The sequence below is a fragment of the Engystomops pustulosus genome, chromosome 8 (genome assembly GCF_040894005.1).
Source record: "Engystomops pustulosus chromosome 8, aEngPut4.maternal, whole genome shotgun sequence".
Classification (NCBI taxonomy): domain Eukaryota; kingdom Metazoa; phylum Chordata; class Amphibia; order Anura; family Leptodactylidae; genus Engystomops; species Engystomops pustulosus.
In genome coordinates this window covers 73,630,900-73,653,316 of record NC_092418.1, presented here as the reverse complement: position 1 = coordinate 73,653,316, position 22,417 = coordinate 73,630,900, and the positions used below count along the sequence as shown (strand labels likewise).

The 22,417-nt window shown below is 40.1% G+C and overlaps 1 protein-coding gene across 3 annotated transcripts in view; it reads left to right on the top strand.

The window, feature by feature from the left end:
- Nucleotides 1-22,417, top strand: part of MAP3K13 (mitogen-activated protein kinase kinase kinase 13) — a 75,167-nt gene that overhangs the window by 21,519 nt on the left and 31,231 nt on the right. Inside the window, exon 1 of one of the 3 annotated variants that reach the window (XM_072121247.1) lies at nucleotides 4,771-5,023. The exons of 1 other annotated variant lie outside the window; for it this stretch is intronic. The gene's annotated coding sequence lies outside the window, so the exon portion shown is untranslated. Of the gene's footprint in view, nucleotides 1-4,770; nucleotides 5,024-5,280; nucleotides 5,457-22,417 lie in introns of those variants that run through there. One more of the 3 variants, XM_072121249.1, reaches the window with a different exon arrangement.

Sequence of the window (22,417 nt, the reverse complement as noted above, 5' to 3'; positions counted from 1 at the left end):
CCAGAAAACAGTTCCTCAGAGTATGCCGGTTCAAATGCCAAATTTTCCTGGGAGGGGGCAGACTGGGGGGGAGGAGGCTGAGGTGCAGGAGCTGGAGGAGTGCCGATTTCGGTGACATGGGTGGTGTGCGTGGAAGACTGACTGGTGGACAAATTGCTCGAAGCATTGTCGGCAATCCACGACATCACCTGTTCGCACTGTTCTGGCCTCAACAGTGCTCTACCACGAGTCCCAGTAACTTCAGACATGAACCTAGGAAGTGTAGCTCTGCGGCGTTCCCCTGCTCCCTCATCAGCAGGTGGTGTCTCACCCCGCCCAGGACCACGGCCTCTGACCCCTGCAGTAGTTGGACGCCCACGTCCCCGCCCTCGTCCTCTACCCCTAGCCCTCGGGTTAAACATTTTGAAAATGAAAGTTATAACTTTAATATTTTTTTTACTTTTTTTTGTGTTTTTTTGTGTTGCTATCCTATTGCTATGGCTATTTTCTAGCCAAGTATGAAAGCACACTGCTATGCCAGATGAGATGACGCTGAGTTACGAAAAAATAAACGTAAAATAAAAAGTAAATGGCAGACTGTGCCTAATTGAATTCAAACCCCTAATAAATTTTCCCACTTCGGTCTTTGCGATGGATATGTGTGTCACTAAGCGCTAAACACAACGGTCGCAAGTCTCACTACAAATTCCTCACAATATGGTAGTAGATGCACTGCAGCAAGGACAGCCACCAGCAGATCAACCAGAAATAAAATATATATAACGCTATTGTAGGCCTAAGTAAGCCGTTTGGATTCTCCTATGGCTATTTTCTAGCCAAGTATGAAAGCACACTGCTATGCCAGATGAGATGACGCTGAGTTACGAAAAAATAAACGTAAAATAAAAAGTAAATGGCAGACTGTGCCTAATTGAAATCAAACCCCTAATAAATTTTCCCACTTCGGTCTTTGCGATGGATATGTGTGTCACTAAGCGCTAAACACAACGGTCGCAAGTCTCACTACAAATTCCTCACAATATGGTAGTAGATGCACTGCAGCAAGGACAGCCACCAGCAGATCAACCAGAAATAAAATATATATAACGCTATTGTAGGCCTAAGTAAGCCGTTTGGATTCTCCTATGGCTATTTTCTAGCCAAGTATGAAAGCACACTGCTATGCCAGATGAGATGACGCTGAGTTATGAAAAAATAAACGTAAAATAAAAAGTAAATGGCAGACTGTGCCTAATTGAAATCAAACCCCTAATAAATTTTCCCACTATGGTGTTTGAGGTGGATATGTGTGTCACTAAGAGCTAAACACAACGGTAGCAAGTCCCCCTGCAAATCCCTCACAATATGGTAGTAGCTGCAAATAAAAAAAAAAAAAAGTATAACGTTATTGTAGCCCTAAGAAGGGCTGTTGGGTTCTTGTAGAATCACTCCTGCCTAACACTATTCTAATTGAACAGCCTAACGCTTTCCCTGACCAGCAGCAGCTCTCTCCCTAGCGGCATCCAGACACAGAATGATCCGAGCAGCGCAGGCAGGGGCTAGTCTATTCCAGGGTCACCTGATCTGGCCAGCCAACCACTGCTATCGACGTGTAAGGGTACCACGTCATGCTGGGTGGAGTGCAGAGTCTCCTGGCTTGTGATTGGCTCTGTTTCTGGCCGCCAAAAAGCAAAACGGCGGGAGCTGCCATTTTCTCGAGCGGGCGAAGCATTCGTCTGAGCAACGAGCAGTTTCGAGTACGCTAATGCTCGAACGAGCATCAAGCTCGGACAAGTATGTTCGCTCATCTCTAATCTGGACCTATATTCTACAGCATATCTACATAGACTTCCATAAAATAAGTATCATTGTTGAATATATCTGAATAGTTTTCTAGAGATGTATGAAATGTTAGGGCTGTAGAAATTCCTGACACTTTCCATCAAGTCTACAGTGTTTCCATACAACCTCCCATATGGACATAGCTAGACTACAGCAAATGTAGACGTCTATCATTCTCTACCTCATAATATCTGTAATTTTGATTGGAACATTGGTTCTTGGAGAACATAAATACGGTCCGATACAGTGAAGCATATGATGGAACTTTGAAGGTGGTATTACAAATTAATGTACTACAATCGGCTCATGAATTATATATGATTATCTATACATATGTTTTATTCCACCTCCATAGTTTATATTTCTGTATTAATCTATGATGACAAGTGCACAGGAAAGCTATTGGTGCATAAAGGATTTTAAGAAATAGTCTCATTTTACTCTCCATGCTGATGGTCATTCCTCGGACAGTTAAGTACAACTGAGTGGTGAATTTCCTAACCCTTTTTCCGCCTAAAGAGGTTTAGTGAATTCAATTTCACTTAGTCTCATTGTATAGGATAGTCCCCTCAGCCCACTAATGCATTTATTCTGTCCAAAGGAAGTGCACTCCTACTGTCATAAGGAGCCCCTAGCAAATATTGTTAGATTGCTCCCGCAGAAATACATTACATGAAAATGAGTATGTAGTTGGATTAGCATCATACTTTTTATTAATGTGGAATGTTTACTAACAAGAAGCAAATGTTTCTATTGATGAGGAATTTTTCATACATAAGTATACATACATTAGGTCAGGGGTCTCCAAACTTTTTACATAGTGGGCCGTTCACTATCCCTCTCAGACCGTTGGAGGGCTGGACTAAAGTTTAAAAATAAACAGCGGTACATGTGACCGCATCCGTAATACATTGGGCCCCCCTCAATTAATTATTTAATATACTGCACCCCCTTGTGAACTATTTTTTATATTGGCCCAATGCATTAATTAATTGCGCCAATTAATTATTACATATACTAGAACCCCTCATAATTAATTATTTCCTATGCTGCCCCTCCACCATTAATTATTTCCTATGCTGCCCCCCACCATGAATTATTTACTATGCTTTGCCCCACCATTAATTATTTCATATGCCACCCCACCATGAATTATTTCATATGCTGCACCTCTACCATTAATTATTTCATATTCTGCCCCTCATAATTAATTATTTTCAATGCTGCCCCCATAATCAATTTTCTCATATATTAGGGCTTCCGGCTGCCACCATCTCTTTATTGCTGTGTAAAATAATTATTATTAAATCCTGTATTCACCTCTGGCAGTGGCTACCATGTCTTCTTTCGACATCATCACATGGTTGCGCATCCAGGTTCAAAGAGCGATGTGCGCCAGGGTTGCTTTCCGGCCACATCGCTCCACCTGCAGTAATATTGCTCGAGCGGCCGTTTGCGGAAGCATCAGTTAGTACACAGTGACGGGCAGGAGCTTCCTGTACGGATGAACGGAGGTCCCTGCTTGACTGCCGAAGGCCACAGTCGGATGCGACGGGGGCTGGATAGATATACATAACCTGAAATACTCTTTTAATTTACAGAAATCTAAAGTTGGGATAACTTAAACTTTAATTTGGTTTTAGAATCTTTTTTTATTCATTTTCATTGCAGTAATTAACAAATACAACAAAGTATATACACAAAGGGGTATGTGGACCCTAAGTAACAAAAAATACAATACAGAAATGAAAATAAAGAGAAAAGGGCATGAGAGCAATTTTCCATGATTGATATCAAGTACAGAGGTTCTAGGAAAGAACATTTAAAACTTGATCATAGGTTTCATTGGCCTCCGGAAGACATAGGCAAGCTTTTTCCTATCTAGATAGACTATTAATCCACTCTCTTCCACAACATTTCTTATCTGAGCTGCCGATACATTCTGTATGCTGTGAAAGATATGCAATATTATATACATATTATGCTGTACAATGTGCAGCATAACATGTATACAATGGTGCACATCCTCCATTCTTTAGTGTGTCAGGTTGGATGCAGGGGCCCCCTGTCACTGTCAGCCTCATAGCAGCTTCTATGACTGCTACCGCTATAGTTACTGCTTTATTACCCTTCTTTAGATCTTCTCTGTCGCAATATGTTCTAAATACAGAAGATCTTTCATCTGGTCAATAATTTATTGGAGGGAAAGCCAGTTGAAGCTATAATCTTACAATATTTTGTTTGGTCACTAAACATATAACATGAAACACCTGTCAAATGTATGGGATCATCAGTGTAGAGTCTTCCTTTTGCTCCTCCAGTGATATAAGTTTGTCCTCAAGTCTAAAGGTATCTCAAAGTCCCAAACTCTGCGACACATACCCTGTACCTCTCTCCATAGTGCCTGGACAAGTGGACAGGCCCATAAACTGTGGGACAGACTGGTGGCATTTGCGGCAGCATAAACCGTTGATTTTAGAAGGAGCGAATAACAAATATAAGAAGATTACCAAAGCCACAGTGCCTGGATCTATGAGCAAGATCACCTGGTTTATCATGCTTGATTTAGATACACGTGTCCGAAAGTATTTACTATGCTTTAAATTTAGGGTTCTTAGCACACATTTTGATCAAACTGCCTGATCTCCATTGCCATGACTACCTCCATCAGATCCCCAATGTACAAATATATATACATATGAGTTGAGATAGATTTTTATAATGTGTATGTATATATATAATAAAAAAAACATTTTTATACATAGATATGCATTTCGGATTTCGGGGTCTCGGATGGCTGCACCTTCAGCACTTGCAGGCATATGAGTGCCTGTGATTGGTAGCCTCCGCTTATTTGTCGATTTCCCAGGGAGGGCTGGCTACATGTGCAGAGTTCAGCATTGGCTGCTTTTTGCTCCCCCTTCCAGCTCAGGTCATTGTGGACGTCACTGCGTGCTCCGTGCTGAATCCTAAAGCAGCTCATCCCTCTCCATTCATGAATCTCCTGTGACGTCAGAAGAGCCCAGGGCTCTCTTTGCAGTGGGCTGCAAGATTGTGTGGGTGGCATCTTCCCTACCCCTACAATTTCATTTTCCACCCCCTTTGCATCACAGTGTATCTATATTCCCTAATTTGTTACTAGTCCATTCTTTTTCTTGGCATCCTTAAAGACACAACATGGACACCAGGCTTATGCAGCAATGTGAGTATCAGCTGTCAGCGTAACCTCTTTGTTTAATTCCTTACAACTGGGAGGACAGAGGTAGTAGAGGGGTGGGGGGTGAGTATGTGTTCGTGCGGTGAAGGACAGATGGATGGGTGATGGTCCATCTGTCTCATCAGATCTCTAGGGCAAATAATGATGCTGTGGGACCAGAAACCTGATACCTCCCTTTGCAGGATGGATCCTGCCACACAGATGCTCAGCTGCTGTATTGTAACCATTGCTGCCCTGTCAAACCCTCTTCTATGTGAAGTGCAATTTTCCTTTGTAAGACTATACTGGGCCACAGCTGAGCAGAAATAAGCAGCAGGGGACGAGCAGCTTTCTGTAGGAGGCACACAACCTTCCATATCTTCTCTAACCACATATCTAGAATCTTCAGAGATCCCGCCGACAAGTTTAGAACCTTCTGGTAAAGAAATGTTTGTAATTGTATATATTGTATATACTCTTTTTGTCATTGATGAGCTGAATTTTGGTCCCCAGGTCAGTGCCTTACTAGTGGATAGTCCTATAGTAGGCGAGGAGTTAACAGTCACTGCAGTAAGGTTACCACATTTATGAAATATTTATTTTGAATGTATTTTACAGTGTGTGTAAAGCGCCTCAATCTTTGATCTATAACTTTCAAAAAATAATGTGTAAAATTAACATATAATGATGTTAGAATAGCAACTGTACAATATACAGGCTTCCATAGCTAGATTTCTGAATGCAGGACTAATCCCATGGCCAGCGGGTGTCAGAATAGAAATAACACAGCTAAAAGAAAGTGGCACACTTATTAGTAATAACAATGTAGTAACTTGTTATATTCTCATTATATTCTTATATTGATGCATCATACACAGTAATTTTCCTATTTGTATTTAAAGTATGGTTTTCTTATACTGTATCATTGGACTTGATAGTAGCTAGATGTATTCTTTATATACCTCTTTTTGATGTTAGCTATAGGTACAGGCAGTCCCCGGGTTACATACAAGATAGGGACTGTAGGTTTGTTCTTAAGTTGAATTTGTATGTAAGTCGAAACTGTATATTTTATCATTGTAGTTCCCGACAATTTTTTTTTTTGCCCCAGTGACAATTGGAGTTTCAAATTTTTTTGCTGTAATAGGACCAAGAATTATCAATAAAGCTTCATTGCAGACAATTTTAAGCTGATTATTGCAGTCTGGGACTATTTTAAAGCATCCAGAGAGCTTCACCAGAGGTCACAGTGGGCAGAGGGGTCTGTCTGTAACTATGGGTTGTCTGTAAGTCGGGTGTCCTTAAGTAGGGGACCGCCTGTATTCTTATATATTGTGCTTTGCAATGACTTACAGAGATGTCTAATTTTCTAGCCTATGATAAATTGCTTGCAGTTCATCCTTCAAGGAGAGTAAGTGATGCAGATTTTCTATGCACTTTATAGATACTTTAGGCATTTTAGCAATGAATTTGTGCTGTTGAGAGCAATAGTAGCCAACCAATGGCAAAAGACTGCTGTAAAACTACTAGGCTCTAGGCATGCTGGGACTTGTTGTGTCTTCTACATCATCATCATAGTGAATGGCTTCCTATGGATTATGGTTTAATATGGATTATTCTTCTTGTGTTATTAGAATGACTATAAGTATATATAAAACAGGTAGATTCCATATGAAAATAACAATCTATAACATCAGGTCACCTTCACTAATGCCTCATTTACGTCTATGTATAGCTCAGGCTGAGTCCTACATGTATCATCACATATTCCAGATCTCAATGCACGTGCAGGATTCATGTGTGAGACCTTTTATTTAGTATGATGGTCATTACAAAATAATAATAAAGGTCAGTTCCATTATACCTATACACTATCCTTCTTATAAACGCATCTTTTACTCTATGCATGATCTGAGGAGAAACCTCCAGTGGTGCGGCTTATTAGGCCATTTAAGGACACAGCACGGCTACTAGTTTATTGTAAAGGGGGTGACTTTGTTGTAGCAGATACATATATGCATAAAGGTTATAAAGATGCTTAATAATTAATGGGCTTGATCTAATTTTACATTCCCTAATGACTAGAGATGACATATAGTCATATATAGGTTACAGCTACTATACTGTATCAACAGTGGCGTAACTTGAAGCGGATGGGCCCCAATCTGTGGCAGATCCCCAACTATAACGTATGGTGTATAGTCCCACATAGGAAAATGACACATTATGGGGCCCCTAAGCCTCTTAGGCCCGCTTGCGACCTCACCCTTTGCATCCCCTCAAGTTACGCCCCTGTGTATCGGCAATCAGGGGTTTTGGTATTGTATTTAATCTGTTTATTCCTTTTTTGCACCTTCTTACAATGAGATGTTAATGTATCTGGTTAGGTTTGTTGTCACTTAGCATATTCATAGATAGCATATCCATATTCAAAAAAATGGAAGGGATCCTCCAGCTTCATAGTTCATATTGACCTATGACTTGGTTCCTGTTTTTGTATTTCTTTTCAAGCCACATCACCTCTGAAGACAACCCTGAAGTTCACTCTACTCATAGAGAAATTGGCCTCTTTTTGGCCTAATCAACCATTATATGAACTTTTTGGAGAAACCTTTAAGTTTAACTGAGATCTTGGTCATTCAAAAAAATGCCTTTTGATACAGTTAACTTTTGAAATATTTTTCATATTCTTAAAGATATCACTTGGTTCCACTCTCCATATACTTCTCTTGGCACATCACAAGAATACTTTTAATACTTTTCAGAGTGAAAAGTTTAGGAATGTAGGTGCCGCACTGCAGATGGCAGCATCTAAGTGTAGGTACACTTTAAATGGGTTGTTCCAACTTAGAACGTTAACCCCAATCCACAGGATAGGATATAACCTCCTAATCGGTGAGGGTCCAACAGCACTTAGGAGAACAGGGAACCCGTTCTCATTAATGGATGGAGGCGGCAGTCCATGCATCCAATTAGGAAGTTTCTCCCCATACTGGACAACAGTCTATCTATGAAGACCAAGACAGATTCAGAGTATATATATATGCATAGTATGTTAAAAAGAGGTTTTTGTATAATTACCATCTCTGCCCATCTATAATGAACCTTATAGTCATGGTAATCCAGAGGAATGGCCAAACATTTACCTAGATAACTGCTAATAAGTTTCCACTACAGAGCAAATTCATAGCCAACATTTCTAGGTGCTGCCTTTTTTTAAAAAAAATAACCTTTGTGAGACATCCCCTATAAATTATAATAACTAAGTGGCCTGATAACATACAGTACATTAATACCCTGGTTTAAGCGTGCCCATAGTGACAAATGGTCATCTTCATTCTTTTCTATGTACAGTGACTAGTAGGTGCATAATGACTTTCATACATACATAATCATGTATCTTTTTGTGTGTGACCCGGAACATGTAGGGTATTGCTCCCTCTTATTTCTAATTAGCCCCAGGCTGAAAACAAAGTGTTATCTACAACTTTAAATTCTGTAAAAACATCCTGACTTATGTTGCTTCATACAGCAAATAATAAGAAATAAATCTTAGGAACAAGTATAAAAAATGTGGTAACTTTATTTGCTTCTGCATAATTTATATGCAGAAAAATGAAATTGGGATGTTTGATATGCAAATTCCTTGCTGAAATATTGTAAACTATTTGCGCTGAAGTCTTCCGTTATTTTCACATGAGTAAAAACAGGTAACCGTTTCCTTCACCTCCGAGGCCTTCATCTACATTTTCTGATGCCCCGGGCAAGAATAACAAAGGTGGCACTAGATGCAGTTACAGCAGTCTGATCTCCCAATGATTTATTTTTCCAGACACATAATAATGCAGCACAGCTTTATATAATATCCCTTTAATAACAGTAGTTTTTGCATAGACTTTAGACTAGTACACAATGGGGGTCATTTATCATTAGGCTGTTCCTTTGAACAGTTCAATGTCTGTTTTTGGAGTTCGGCTGCCCATCAGATTCATTAAAGTTGCTTGGGGCCTTTAGTAAAATGTTCTTATGCTGTCTGGGATTTTTATTTCAAAAAGTGGCAAAATAGTCCCAGCACGTACACCAGCAAGGGACTGGATTGACTATGAGACTTTTTATACACCTTTTTAAAAAGTCATGAATCGGGCTTTGTATGATGTTGCACTAGCAGTAGCCCTATGTTTATGCCAAAAAGTTGAAGTGGCAAAAATAGTTTAATCTACTTTTTACAAGGGAAAAGTCTCCAAAAACATAAATGCTAATTTTTGGAGCTTTTTTACACCAAAAAAGGCTAGCAAAATGATTGATCAATAACGGCAACAATTTTTTTCTGCCTGTACTCTAAATGTATCTAACAGAGGGATGGAGGGTCACATTCTTCCTGATCGCTCTATTACAGCGATGTTGAACCATTTAGAGACTGCCCAAACTTCAACAAAAACCCACTTAATGCAAACACCAACACGGCAGTAGTAACTTATTGATAACTGATATGCCACATATTTCAATTATATTGGCTTCCTGAGGATATCAATACAGTTGAAAGAAGGATGAGAAATTTGGATTAGCTTCCCCCAGGGTCTCCCTGAACAGGACCAATTGCAGGGCCTGAAACAGGAGCTCAGATCATAATCCAGCGCTCTCTATGCCTGCTCGCTCCTCCTGCAGTCCCAGGCAGCCCAGGATGTGCCACTTTAAAATAGAACTAGGGTGGCACATCCTGGCTGCCTGGAACTGCAATAGGAGTCCTGTCAGCCAAACTCTGTGCTACAGCCCGGGAGCCCACAGAGAGGGCTCTGTGGCACATCTGGAACCCATGCCATAGGTTTGCCTCCACTGCACTATTGGATGGCTTCATGGTGCATAGATAGACAAGTATGGAAAAGCAACTGGTCTTTTTTAAAGGGAATCTGTTTCAAATATCCTGAATCTGTCTAGATTTAAATGGAATTACACCCTTTAATACGTTTCTTTAAATTCCAACTCTTTGCATATTTTAATAGGTATAGCACCAAAGACAGAAAATAATTGAGGTTGGTGGAAGTGAATAATGGTTCTTTTTATAGGATATTGATAGCATATCCTTTAAAAGCATTGTAGGACATTACTGCACCAGCCACAGACACAATGGAAAGTGTGGGAAGTTATCTTAAAAGACTTCAAACAAAAAACTTAGTTCAGCCAAATGACCCAATCATGTCCTTGATATTTGATTAGGTGTAAATTTAGAGATTGTGAGCCAATGTGCTTCTTTGTACTGGAGGTCCATTTGGAGGAACAAAGTAGATGAAGAGCAAACATTTTACTATTACATTGTATGAATTTCAGAAACACCTTTTGCAAATAAGAAACATTACAATGTAGGGGCTGACTCCATAGTGAGTGTACTGCAGGCAGCTAATGAACTGCAAACATTTGTAGGGACAGGACCTAAGAATTGCCTCCTCATAGTGTCAATATGATGAATTAATAAATGTTCATCTGTCACTTAGCAAGTTGTGCAAAAATTACATCAATTTGTCCTGACCTGTAGTAGCGTGTAATAGAGAAGTGTGAAGGGTCCAGTATAACTCATTCAATCATCAAAGTTTTTTTTTATATATAATATACTAATGGTTAGTATACTCAAGGAGGTTATGTGTTTTGAGCTATGAATAAGGACAATTTAGCTCAAATTTTCTAAGATTCCAATTGGTTCAGTTCCCCTTTAGTTCCCATACCTAGATGATGGTACACTATTTGTATTCCCTTCTCAGAATAGAAATACACTTTAACCTCTTTTTAGCCTTTTTTAGCCCATGTATTAAAGAGAGTTTCTCAGAACAAGATAGGAGATCACAAGATGATCAATGGTGGTCCACTGATTACGAGAATGAATGCAGATCCTCCTGGATAAAAGGAGGGACAGGCTGAGAATATGCCTTTCTGCTCCATTCACTGCCTATGGCACTTCCACCGATATTCGGCCACAACTTTTGGCTATTGGGGGGAATGAACAGTAGGGGATGTGCTGGTGAACTTAACTGTTGATATGTTGTGATGAAGCACCAAAGAAAGTTGGTGCACACTTCCAGAGCAGGGTGTGCCAAATTAAAGAAGACCCTGTGCTAGTATTCAACAACCTGCCGCCCTCTGTAAATTAAGGACGCACACTGCACATAGTGCAGTTTGCACTACTTTTGATAAATGTGGGCCAATGTCTTCTGCCAGATCTTTGGGGACCCCTTTTATCACTAAATTCTCAAGACAAGCCCTGCCTTTCCAACACATATTATGGATTTACTATTCTGTGACATATTTTTCCTATAATTTATAGAGATGAACAATATTTTAAACTTGGTTTTATGATGCTGCAATTTTGTAGGTTAGTTAGTAGATTAATTCACATATGTATGTGTGGTATATGATGGTATGAAGCAGTACATCATATCTTCTGATCCAGTGAGCTGTATGCACAACTTGGGTTTGACTGGAACAGTATAATATAAAGTCACTATCTATCCTTTGTGTAGGGCCTTTTATTGGGCACATATGCATGCACTGTGTGGTACCCTGCCTCACCGTACCAAGAATGTGCCAACTACCTGCACTGCTAAAGATTGGGCAGTCACTTCTGACTGGAGTCCAGCTGTAACTGTAGGAGCGTGCTTAGAGTTGTAATTTCATGACAAATGTTTAGCTCTCCGGCAAATCATAACTATTCTATCTCAATTTATTTAATACAGGGAATATAGCTAAGCTTGTTCTTACTTACACCTGTCAAATATCTTTCCCTTAAATGTAATTGAATGTTGATAACTAGGAACTGCCATACGGGTGTTGAATGCACCCACTATATTTACAATACATGCAACAGGCGTTTTTACTTCGGCTCTGTCTGTACATGGGAGAGAGTAAAAATGCTGGGTGCCTGTCACATTGAAGCTGTTACGCTGCTTGAATGGTAGCCTTGTCTCATCTTCAATACAGACTGTTGTCTCCAGAAGAAGACTTTCTTGTGTAAATTGTTGCCTACACGTGGTAATATTGGTTGGTAAACATTGATTCGACTATTTTTTTTGTGAGCGAACTTTTCCCTTATGCACTCGCTACACTGATACTGTTACTTTTGGGTTTTAATGTCTATATTGATTTTTATTCTTGATCTAATCTTGGATGGTGTGTCTGGAGGGTTAGATAGGGAGAAATGGTTTCTTCAGCAACACCATAGTATAAAAAATGTATGTTGTAATTTCATAAATACTATTTACCGTATATAGATGCCTTATTCCTAGGCTTTTTTTCTCCCTTTGTTGTTCCTTATTTTTCCTCCAGTGTCATTTCTGTCAACGTTCGATCATTGTGAATATTTGGTTGTAACTTTAGTGAAGTAATGCCCAACAGGTATTCTAAGAGAAGCATGTGGCTGACATATAATGTTGGTTATTGATCATACAGGAGCGGCCATAAAGAATATATGACATTGTTATGGGCATGAGAAGAAAAGTTTATGACCTTGGCCATCTAAAAGGCCAATGAGAGCGGAGGCAAACCCTTATCTTACTTATAAATCATCCCCAGTGATAAAAAAAACACATATTGGTGCATAGATCTTTCTGTGTCATGGGCCTGTTCATATGCTGTGCATTAGTAATCCTGTCTGTCAGCCATAAAACACAATAGGGGAATTTATTAAGATTGGCATTTTGCATGCCAGTTTTACAATTCTCTTCCCGATGGCGCACAACTTGCTGGATCTACTAAGAAGCTCCGGCCCGTTTAGACCAGGTCTGACCTTGCAGAGATTTTAGCTTTAGTCTCTGCCGGTTTTCTGGCAGAGATTATAGTAATTATAGTGGACAGGGGCGTTTAATTGGAAAAGGTCAAAAACTTGGCTAAATGCATGTCTTCCCCACCAAATAACTGGCACAGAAGGCATAGTAAAAGTGCCTCAATATTCCTGAGCATTGGCACAATCTTATCACAGACCTATAGGCTTCACCATGATACACTCCACACTCCTTTGTACAATGTTGGTGAATACTTAGTATATGAAACACATGTGATAGGTGCCAATATAATTTAATTATAAAATTAGTCCAATAATATGTAGATTATATTTTAATAGTAAAGGGATCTTTTAATATAAACCTGTTTCACGGCTACTGGATTCACCTTTGTAATCTTCAATTCAGCTTTTGTTATGGACTCATTAAAGAAACACAGAGAGGAGAATGTGAGAGTCATATGCTTGTTTTTGGAGCAGGGTACTCTTAGAAAAGTCTAAGTTTAACAAAAAGGAAAAAGTGTTAATTTGAAATTCCTGAGAAACGATTTCCAAATTTACACTAATTATGGTCTAGTACAAAGAACATTTAGGAAACCTTGATAAACATTGTGAAAAAGGACACAAGAGCCAGCTGTTACTAGAACGAAATAATCCCTCTGTGGTGGCAACACCTGCTACACTGGGATTCCTTCTACACATATATTCTACTGTAAACTATATCCAAGGGCTTGGCTTGTAATAGCCCATTATTTTTTACTAAACATATTTTGGAAGCCTAAAAGTCTTCCAGGCATGAATGGAGATAAGATTATGCCTCCTTTCTACCTACATATCATGAATCAGTTGTACAAGACAAAGCAAGTAGACAGCTGCTGAGATGCCGGAGTCCACAGGGACCTTTGTAGGGGACAGGAGGACAAGAAGCCAAATTGATTGGAGAGATCGAGTCCAGCTGCCCTGCACTCCCTCAATGCTTTTTCCAGGTCATCTCAGCCTCCCATGGGGTTAAATTGGACAAAAACCCTTTGTGAATATATGTAGTTAGACGTGCTTCATGCAAATCTCACAGATTACCAATCTGGTAGTAGAATTGAGTAAAGCATGTACATTGTATATACTAAGTTAAGTTCATTTGCATTGTGCTTTTAAAAGATTAAACCTTTTTGAGATGACCACAAACAATTATAATTAAAAGTGATGTATGGGGGGGGGGTCTTCTAAAAGAAAATGGCAATAAACAGCATACAATGAAACTGAAAATCTGAATAAAGGAGGTGATCTTTTCAAAGAAATTTTACTGCACACAATTTTTAATGGTTGCAGTAGCACACTACATAGAGATGCTATAAAATTACATCAATGATGCAACTTAAGGGGTTGGCCAATAATAGCAAAATTTACCTGGGTAAGTACAAGACCCTAATATGGTCACCCATGTTGTACTTACCCCAGTAAAGGTTATTTGTAGCCACCCGTAGCTACAAGTCACAAGACATCCTGTATCCTGCAAGCTTCACGATGGAGTTGTTATCATGGTGGGGTTGAGCATTCAGTAATGACTGCACGGCCTCCTCCATCCCCTAGAACAGTGATGGCGAACCTTTAAGAGACTGAGTGCCCAAACTATAACCAAAATCCACTTATTTACCACAAAGTGCCAACATAGCACCAACATAGCATCTTAAGCAGTAACTTATTGCTACCTGCTCTTCAACATCTATCAATCGTATCGGCCCCTTGAGGCCACCAATACAGTTGAAAGAAGGAGGGCACATTCAGACATCATTGTAGCTTCTCACCAGGGTCTCTCTGTACAGTCAGAATGTATGGTACAGTAGGATGACCTACAAAGATACTGCAGTTCTATCAACACTTTCTCACTTTTACCAGAGTTCCAAACAGCCAATGAAGTGTAGTTTTAAAACAGCGCTGATTGAAGCATCTGTTAAATTGCCTGGATCTGCAGGAAGATTTGGTGAATTTGGTCCTGTTTAGTGAGCTCTGTCTTTGGATTAATGGCCTGAGTGCCCACAGAAAGGGCTCCGAGTGCCACCTCTGGCAACAGTGCCATAGGTTCGCCACCACTGCCCTAGAAGCTATCAGGACACAGGATGTAAAGGACTCAGAATCAACCAGTCTTTCCCTACCTACTTACTTCAAACCACACTAGGCAGTGGCCAGTAATAGGGCGACAGTCCCTGCTTAACTCCAATTGATAACAACAAACAAAGACAAGACAAGCAAATGAATACTAAGAGTAGTCAGAGCTGAGTCAAGAACCTAGAGAACAACAAAGTAACAAATCAATAGACAGAGGGATAACATGGAAAAAAGCCAAAGGGTCGTAAGATATCTGATTTAAGCAAAGAGAATAAACACAAGCTTGGTCAAGTGTGAACTATAATAGGCACTAAGGAAAAATTCCCAGGACCTTTTATGGAATTTCAGCATCCTTGTTCACGCGCTAATAGGATAAGGATTCTCTCCATTACAGCAGGTTAACTATTAGTGAACCAGAAAGGAAACCATTGGGTGTGGTGATAATCAAAGTGCTAGGAAGTAATAGACCAGTGTTAGAACAATGTTTATTATCGCATCATCAGTCGAACCTTGTTGACACAGGATGATGCCCGAAACAGATGATGCCAGAATAACATACATTCTTCCTGGAAATGGTTTACTGGGGCATAATACATATAATTAATTTTAAAATAACCTGTGATAGAACCAATACATTGTGTCTGAGACGAATATGCGTACTGTACTTGTTGCATGTTGTAAAAATTGAGTTGGTAAAAATAGAGAAACTTAAGTCCTGCCATTGTACCACCCCAGATTACCAGAAGCACCCTCTTTTGGGCACAGTTTACAAAAGTCTATTTCTTTTTCAGGCCAGGACATGGCAAATTCAAAGTATTGGCGAGTGTGTTGTGTAGACAGCACATTGCCATCAATTGTCACCATAAAATGTCTTATTTCACATACAGTGGAATCAAATGGTTGTTGTCAGCTTCTATAAAATAGTCCTGCACCCAATTGTCAGACATTATTCTGCAGATTGTATTCATTGCCTGTCTGGATGTTTCAGGCTTGATTGTTTCTCCCATGGCAACCCAGCCATTTTTGCACCACCATATAAAAGGTTTCTACGTTCATAACAATGCATAGAACAAAATAGTTTTACTGTTTTATATAGCTATTATGATGTGAAAGCCAAAACAACTTTGGGATAAAACCTTTAACAGCATTCAGTTCTGCAGTAGCCATTGTTGTCCAGTATATTTCTCCTGCTCCACATAACCTAAACTCCTTCCCCTACACCTCACTGTTACCATTTAATGGATTTGATGCTTTTCCCAATTTAGATTTTTGTGTTTGTTTTACTAATCCTTTTCCCTGCAGTATCTGATTTGTTTTATTTTCATGAATCACAAATTTGAGCTTGTCAGATTTACTCTAGGGAGTAATAGAGTGAATATAACGTGGGTCTGGAAATCCGTTCTTCCCAGCACTGGCTCAACCAAATCCGCTTAATGTGGCTCTCCTAAGGATTACCAGTGCTTATGGGCTCAGAACATGCTCTCAGAATTATACCACTGTGAGGTGAAATTCAGGGTTTGGTATAGAAGGGAATATCCCATGCTGCCATATTCTGTATACAACTCCAGCAAGAATGGCTTCACTACGGAAGCAATCCCTCAATAACACATCTATAATTCCATTTACACACGCTGACACTACACTAAATGTAAAAAACATGGATGTGCTTATATTGAGAGTTATATATTATCTCCAGGAACTAGTGATAGAATAGAAAAATATACCCACAATGTGCCAACATTGCTGAAGTATATTGATTGCAGTGATCATCCTATAATAGTAATCCATATTTATATAGCGGCATCATATTCTATAGCGCTTTACAAATCAACTGTTCAATAAGAGTACAAGCCAAGTTTTTCAGCACAAAAATGTGCTGAAAAACAATAACTCATCTTATACTCGAGTCTATGAAAACAACTCTGTACTCACCTCTCTGACGCCCCCGGCGGTCCACTTCTGTCTTCGGCTCCGTCTCCAGGCCCCACGCACTGCGTCGCACACCCCATGACGTCAGCCGCTTGCCGACATCATAATGTGTGCCCCGCCATCGGCACACACTATGGTGTCAGCAAGAATGTTACGTCATGGCATATGCGATGGCACCGCGTGGGAACCAAGCGACGGAGCTGAAGACAAAAGACAGAAAAGGACCTGTGGGGAGCGTCGGAAAGGTGAATGCAGAGTTTTTTTAGGCTGAGCAGAAGGGGACGCTGGCTATATACGAGATGGGGGCAGGCAGTAGCTATATTCTGGGGGGCAGGCACTGGCTATTTACTGGGGGCAGGCACTGGCTATATATAAGAAGGCTTCTGGCTATATACTGGGGCAGGGGGCTGTTGGCTATACACAAGGGGGCTGCTGACTATATATTAGGGGCAGGGGCTGAATATATACTAGGGGGCTGCTGGCTAAATACTGGGGAGCATGTGCTTGCTGGCTATATACTGTACTGGGTAGGCTGTGAGCAATGCATCTCCCATCCTAGGTTTATACGAGTCAATAGGTTTTTCCAGTTTTTTGTGTTAAAAAAAGGTGCCTTGGCTTATACTTGGGTCGGCTTATATTCAAGTATATACGGTATACTGGTTAATCTCATTGGTGATGGTGCATTGCTATATTTAGGACATAATAACATTATCACCTATCCCTCAGGTTAGTTTTAGACATTTACCAGTAATAATGGAATTGGAAGATGGCAAGAGAGCCATGGAATTGTCAGATATACACATATAAGATGCACTAATAATGACTGCAATTAAATCAAGATTTATTTCCATGATAGATTCTTGTCTGCTGTATATTAACACTTTACAAATAAAAATGGAGACCTGAATCATGTACCTGTACCTGTATTGAGAAGTACCAACTAGAGGAAGGTAAAGGGTGGGAATTGGGAAGTGGGTACAGGGAGCAATTAAATGGATGCTTGTGAGTCTGACAGAGATGGGGCATATTCCGAGACCCCTGCCTGGGGCACAAAAGAACTTCTCTTTCTATTGTCTGAAGCTATCACTAGACATTAATTTTGCTATATCTATTAAAAAAATTGGGAAAACTAAAGCATTCACCATTGTACATATTACAAAATCACATTAGGTTAATTATAAATGCTTAAATGCTTAATACACAAAAAGTGTATACTTCATAAATCCTAGAAATGACCCTTGAGGCATGTTGTGTGTGTGGCTGCTTCCATGTAGTTTCCATGTTGGCATGGCAGAGATTGGCAAGTATTATTGTTCCACTTGGTACACATGATCTGCCATATATCAGGAAAATGGGATCCTTTGACAAGAATGGATTGGAATTCTAGAAAAGAGTAGATAAGGGAGATAGGTGGCTGTTTTGCATGCTGTCTAAATTGTAGTTTATTAAAGCTGTGTAATGCTAGACCATTACCACAATACCCATAGGGGGGGCATTTATTATCAACATTAAATCGAAACACTGGCAGATCATAGCACACTTCCTGCACCACCCTGCGTCCAAATTAATAAATGCCTGCACTACTCTGTAATGGAAATTGCCACATGTATATAAGGTTTCTCTGGAGTGAATTGGGGGAATAGCCCCATATTTTCCCAAAAGGTGGGTGATCTAGAAGTGGAACTTGAGCGTAAAGACTTTTACACTTTGTCTGCCATAAATGTCTCATATGGTAACCTGCCTAAATGTTGGCCCTTGGACTGGAAAAAGTTGTACATCCAAACTCAACATGGCAGTATCCTCAGCAGATTGATTTGTTATGAGGCTGTGCTTTGTTTTGAAGCTCATAGGTCAGCAGAAACTGCCGGCAAACAGTACAATAACTCTCTGAGAAGTATTTCCCGGCTTTTATTCCTGTGTTTACCTGCAGCCCAGGTGATGTGTTTTGTTTGTGTACATTAAAGAACAACTCCTCATTTATTAGCCGGATATAGACACAAGCAGAGAAATGCTAAATATTCCTACGTGCCAGGTAATACCCTGGCAACTATTGGGAGACTGCTTTTAAGAAGGAGATGTCTAGTACAGCTCACACTGCAAACAATGTATAAGGGGGACACATGGCATTTATGGCAAATAGCAATAATAATCGCAAATTATTACAGTGTGCAAGAATTTGTCATTGTTTCAGTTCTTCCACATCAGCCACTGACATTGCAGCACTGATAAATCTCCCCCATAGTTTTTTATGGCATGTGGTAGTTTAACAACCCTTAATTTTTATTTGTTATTATCACATTTCTAGATAAAAAAAAGTGAAAAACTGTGCAAAATGTATTTTATATATATATATATATATATGTATATATATATATATATATATATACACTCACCGGCCACTTTATTAGGTACTCCTGTCCAACTGCTCGTTAACACTTAATTTCTAATCAGCCAATCACATGGAGGCAACTCAGTGCATTTAGGCATGTAGACATGGTCAAGACAATCTCCTGCAGTTCAAACCGAGCATCAGTATGGGGAAGAAAGGTGATTTGAGTGCCTTTGAACGTGGCATGGTTGTTGGTGCCAGAAGGGCTGGTCTGAGTATTTCAGAAACTGCTGATCTACTGGGATTTTCACGCACAACCATCTCTAGGGTTTACAGAGAATGGTCCAAAAAAGAAAAAACATCCAGTGAGCGGCAGTTCTGTGGGCGGAAATGCCTTGTTGATGCCAGAGGTCAGAGGAGAATGGGCAGACTGGTTCGAGCTGATAGAAAGGCAACAGTGACTCAAATCGCCACCCGTTACAACCAAGGTAGGCAGAAGAGCATCTTTGAATGCACAGTAAGTCGAACTTTGAGGCAGATGGGCTACAGCAGCAGAAGACCACACCGGGTGCCACTCCTTTCAACTAAGAACAGGAAACTGAGGCTACAATTTGCACAAGCTCATCGAAATTGGACAGTAGAAGATTGGAAAAACGTTGCCTGGTCTGATGAGTCTCGATTTCTGCTGCAAAATTCGGATGGTAGGGTCAGAATTTGGCGTCAACAACATGAAAGCATGGATCCATCCTGCCTTGTATCAACAGTTCAGGCTGGTGGTGGTGGTGTCATGGTGTAGGGAATATTTTCTTGGCACTCTTTGGGCCCCTTGGTACCAATTGAGCATCGTTGCAATGCCACAGCCTACCTGAGTATTGTTGCTGACCATGTCCATCCCTTTATGACCACAATGTACCCAACATCTGATGGCTACTTTCAGCAGGATAATGCGCCATGTCATAAAGCTGGAATCATCTCAGACTGGTTTCTTGAACATGACAATGAGTTCACTGTACTCAAATGGCCTCCACAGTCACCAGATCTCAATCCAATAGAGCATCTTTGGGATGTGGTGGAACGGGAGATTCGCATCATGGATGTGCAGCCGACAAATCTACGGGAACTGTGTGATGCCATCATGTCAATATGGACCAAAATCTCTGAGGAATGCTTCCAGCACTTTGTTGAATCTATGCCATGAAGAATTGAGGCAGTTCTGAAGGCAAAAGGGGGTCCAACCCGTTACTAGCATTGTGTACCTAATAAACTGGCCGGTGAGTGTATATATATATACCAAAATAATATATAAATATGTGTTTCCTAATCTAATCAGGGGAAAGTGAAACATTTAGCTGCCAGAGGGGGAAGGAGATTGATTCTGTCTAGAGGCTTCCCCCACAGCAGAGCAGATCAGCATCAAAACCAATGGAGACACACAGATGCAAAACTGAGTTTTGACTTGTGACTTGTGGACTTATGATATGTCATAGCTTTAGCTATTTGTAACTCTCCAGTTATCCCTATAACTGATTCTTACTAAAAGTAGAATTTTTCCATTGGTAATATCTTCAATACATATTGCTTACATGGTTTCACTGTAGGCAGGGCTGGTAACTTTTGCATATACTGTCATTACTAAAGGTAGCACCTCTGGCCCTGGTCCTTAGAAAATGCTCCAATGAATGTACAATGAGTAGTGTCCTATAACCATGGAAAGGCAGGTCAACATGATACAACATTACGGTAATTATTTCGGTAATGGAATATAGGTAACCTCCTCTTCTTTCATTGTTATTCTGATACTGAATGCATTGTATGGAGTCTACAAGCTGTCATGAAGTGTGTCAATAAAATCTAGACAAATGTTTTTATAAAACATCCTGCTGACAGATTTGCAAAGCAAATTAGTTCCATTGAGTAACAATACTGACCTTTTCTCCAGCCTTAAAGAAAATCTACCATCAAATTTACCATCATGGTAAACCAGGGACACTTACTCATAGATCAAGGCACTGTGGTTGTGGTAATCTTCTTATATTTCTTATCTATGGCCTTCCTCCTTCTAAAATCTTTTAAATGTATGCTAATGAGCCAGTAAGCTCAGGGTGGGGGGAGTGCTACCAACGCCCCTCTGTGCTGTAGCTTCACAGGCTGTTAAACTGTGCAGTAGGATGTCTCACACTCCCTTTAGAGATTACAGCAGGCAGAGGGAGCAAGGAAGGAGGGAGGCCATGGAGCAAGATTTTAGAAGGAAGGAGGGCATGAATAACAAATATAAGAAGATTACAGTGCCTGTGTCTATGAGTAAATGCCCCCGGTTTATCATTTTGATGGTAGATTTCCTTTAAACTATCTGTAAACACCAGCTTTTTGTGACTCATCAAGAGGATCTCTTCACAATATAGTGTACACTTTTTCTTAATATTTTGGGGGTCATTTATTATTTTTGGAGCTAGATTTTAGCAGTGATTTGTCCTGTGATGTTATATTGTGGCGCAAGGCCTTAATGTATGTGGTGCACCGTAAGAAGAACAAATGAGCCTCAGAAATGCTAAAATATCCATGAAGTGGTTTAGAAGATGGTAGACCCACTCTATGCCCGAAAATTTGGAAACAAGAAGTGCAAGAAATGTGTCAGGATTCAAATGCTCAACCCAAATTGAGAGAAAAAAAAGGGCAGCCTTGCATGTCGGAAAAGAAGCTAAACTGTGGCGCTGACTTATTATAAATATGGCACACAGGGCACAGAAATAACAATAAAAAATGTGACGGAAAGTGAATGATAAATGCCCCCCTTTGTCAGTGGCAGGGTGCACCAGCCATGAAGCAAGTTGAGCTTTTTGCCTCAGCCAGCACCACATGCAGCATGAAAGGCGCAGTCAACGATAGTATCTCTATTGGGTGTGAGACACTGCATGGAGAACCCACTTACTAAAATCCAAATATATTACTACTAGACAGGGCAGAGTGGGTGTCATTCTTTAGCTCACCTCAGGTAGCAGGTAGTTTAAATTCACCCCTGGTCAGTAGCTGTAAAAAGTTAGTACTATCCAGTTTATTTAAAGAACAATGCTTTGGGTATATGGAAATACAATTATTTACTAAGATTATGTAATCCTATGTCTGTCGGAACTGGTTCACCCCATACATTTTATAAGGGAAGACTGGGATTGAACAGGCTGTCTCCAGGATATAAGACATGTCTAATATCCGCTGATCTCCCAATTGAAAGAACATGACACCTTTGCATTATCATTTCCAGTTTTGTTATATACTCAAG